Genomic DNA, 3,559 nt, shown 5'->3' with positions numbered 1-3,559 from the left:
TATATATATGTATATATATGTATGTATGTGTGTGTGTGTGTGTGTGTGTGTGTGTATGTATGTGTGTATGTATGTATGTATATGTATGTGTATGTGTGTGTATATATGCATATCTATATGTATATGAGCAACGAATGCAAAAAAAGTAGGATAAAACCACACTGTAAAGTTTCATGTCAATAGAGATGACATTATTCATTGTGAATTGGATAAATCTGTGCAAGAGGTTTTATTTCTGAGAAAGCCACTTAATATCGAAGAGAATGCCAGCTTGTATTGTGAGAACTGGTTCATCTAACGTCAAAATTGAGCGGCAGTTTTATTGATTTATTCAGAGGTGGGATGGTGGTGCTGTTGCGGTGCGGTGCTTGTTTATGTGTAGCGACTTTAAATAGACTGTTGAGGTTATCATAAGAAATGTAGGATCATAGAAGAGGATACCTTTGAATTTCATAGCGTTTACGTTTTATCTTTTGATTGTTTCAGCCATTAAACTGCGGCCATGCTGGGGCACACCACCTTGAAGAATTTTAGTCGAACGAATCGATCCCAAGTATTTATTATTTATATAAAGCCTGATACTTATTCTATAATCCTCTTTCGCCGAGCTGCTAAGTTACGGGGACGTAAACTCACCAACACCGGCTGTTAAGCGGTGGTGGGGAACAAACACAGACACAAACACAAACACACGCACACATACACATGCATGCACACACACATACACACACACTCACACACACACACACACTCATATATATATATACGACGGGCTTCTTTCGGTTTCCGTCAACCAAATCCATTCCCAAGGCTTTGGTCGGGTCGAGACTATTGTAGAAGTCGTTTGCTGAAGGTGCTACGCAGTGAGAATGAACCCAGAACCATGTGGTTGGGAAGCTAACTTCGTACTACACAGCCACGCCTGTGCCTACACTCACACACACACACACACGCACACCACACCACACACACACACACACACACATTCACTCATGCAGACAGGTGTATACGACGGGCTTCTTTCAGTTTCCCTCTACCAAATCCACTCGCAAGGCCTTGATTGGTACCAGCGAAATACTGAGGTCGATGTAATCGACTATTTTCCTCCCCCTTCTCCGAAATTGCTGGTGTTGTGCTAAAATTTGAAATCAATATTACATTATAGAATTTTCAATGCATCAAAGATAACTAAATATGCCTGACACCGTACAATAAATGTCATTGTTATCCCTTTAGGTAAAGCAGCGACTTGGCAGAATCGTTAGCACGTCGGACAAAATGCTTAGCAGGGGTTTTTCTTCTGGCTCTTTTCGTTCTGTTTTCGGATGCCATCGAGGTCGATTTCGCTCTTCATCTATTCGGGGGTCGATCAACAAAGTACCAGTCAAATACTGGAGTCGATGACAACAACTTATCTCCTCCTTTCACAATCTTTGAATTTGTGCCAAAATCAGAAAGAGTTATTATACCATTAGGTATATGTTAGCATTTTCCAAATGCTGAAGGCTTAATATTTATTTAGACAGATCTGTAAAACCACATTTTAAACTTTCCCTGGTTACTTCCTGAAGCTCAAGTTTTCATAACACAGCTCTTTGTTCTCAAGTCTTTGTAACATTCCCTCTTACATCCTCACACCAACTGGAATAGTTATCTGTTTTTATCTCTCTATAGAAAGAATCCATTATTCATACGTGACGTAAACACTTCTTTAAACCACTTCCAGTTTTTATAACCTTGAGAGTCTCAAGCCAATAAGAAATATTTTACGTAGTCGTTTGATTTGCTATAAACAACACCCAAAATCTTCCTCGAAATCACATTTTACTGTCTTAAAAAAAATTAAGGACACCTCGAAGAATGTGGAATCATGCCAGAAAAAAAAATGTGATGGTTCCGGCTTGAATGCCTTTGAGTTATAATTCTGTTGGATCAAAAAGCTCGCTTAGGACTAAGCAGCAGGAAAAAAAAACTCCTCTTCGCTGTTATTATTCTTGGTTTTGTTGTTTTATTTCTTTTATTGTTGCTGTTGCCTTCTTTTGTTGTTTATTAACCCTTGATCATCTTTGCTCTAGTTGACCAATGACACTTAAGTGAAATCCATAAATTCTGTTATCGTATTTACTAGCACTTCGTCGGTTACGACGATAACCATTCCAGTTGATCCAATCAACAGAACAGCCTCCTCGCGATATTAACGTGCAAGTGGCTGAACGTATAACCTTATGTAGTTCTCAAGGAGATTCAGCGTGACACAGAACATGAAAAGGCTGGTCCTTTTGAAATACAGGTACTACTTATTTTTGCCAGCTAATTGGAACTGGAGCAGCGTGAAATAAAGTGTCTTGCTCAAGGACACAACGCAAAACTAAGAATCGAACTCGTGAGCCAAACGTCCTAAGATCTAATCCACTCATGGATACGTACATACATACATACATATATATATAACTTATGTGGCACTCCGTCGGTTACGACGACGAGTGTTCCAGTTGAACCGATCAACGGAACAGCCTGCTTGGGAAATTAATGTGCAAGTGGCTGAGCACTCCACAGACATGAGTACATTTAACGTAGTTCTCAGTGAGATTCAACGTGACACAGAATGGGACAAAGGTGGCCCTTTGAATTACAGATGCAACTCATTTTTGCCAGCCGTGTAAAATAAAGCGTCTTTCTGAAGGACACAAAGCATCACAAGGAATCGATCTCACGACCTTACGGCCGTGAGCCGAGTACCCTAACGACTAAGCCATGCGCCTTCACATTGTATTAAGATTCGGTGCAGTTAGCAATAATCCTTTCTATTATAGGCACAAGGCCTGGAATTTTGGGCGAGGGAACTAGTCGATTACATCGATCCCAGTGCTTCACTAATACGTAATTTGTCAACCCCAAAAGGATGAAAGTCAAGGCCGACCTCGATGGAATTTGAACTCAGAATGTGAAGACGGACGAAATACCGCCAAGCATTTCGCCCGGCGCGCTAACGATTCTGCCAGCTCACCGCCTTTCAGTTAACAACAATGCGTTGGGCAGTTGTAGTAACTGATATTTCATACTTTATGATTTAGTATTTTGATATAGGAACGTTCAGTTCGTAATTAAATTTAACAAGAGAGGATGTGTACTTTACAACTGAACGATTACATCTTGCCGTTTCTTTATTCTTTTGGCTTGTCATCATCAAATCCTGTAGAGAAGCCATATTGCTATTTTTAATAGACAATTGATCGCGATAATATTGGCATCATATCTGATTTAAACATCAGTTCTTAATAATTCAACTGTCATATACACGATCCTTTACCGAATTTATATTTTAATTTGAACTCTATACAACAAAATAAAAAAAAGGAAGTTCTGTATAGGCGTACGAGTGGCTATGTGGTAAGACGTTTATTTCCCAACAGCATAGCTCCAGGTTCAGTCTCACTGCGTAGCACCTTCGGCCAGTGTCTTCTACTATAACCTCGGGCTGACCAAAGCCTGGTGAGTGGACTTGATTGATGGAAACTGAGTCGTATATATATATATATATATATATATATATATATAT

At 39.6% G+C, this 3,559-nt stretch overlaps 1 protein-coding gene across 2 annotated transcripts in view; it reads right to left on the bottom strand.

Moving 5' to 3' along the window:
* The window catches only part of LOC106871943 (uncharacterized), a 159,670-nt gene that overhangs the window by 35,818 nt on the left and 120,293 nt on the right, over positions 1–3,559 (bottom strand). The gene's annotated exons all lie outside the window — the stretch shown is intronic.

Source organism: Octopus bimaculoides, chromosome 21 (genome assembly GCF_001194135.2).
Source record: "Octopus bimaculoides isolate UCB-OBI-ISO-001 chromosome 21, ASM119413v2, whole genome shotgun sequence".
NCBI classification, from domain to species: Eukaryota; Metazoa; Mollusca; class Cephalopoda; order Octopoda; family Octopodidae; genus Octopus; species Octopus bimaculoides.
The sequence above is the reverse complement of the archived record's forward strand: the minus strand, read 5'-3'. Positions and strand labels throughout refer to the sequence as shown.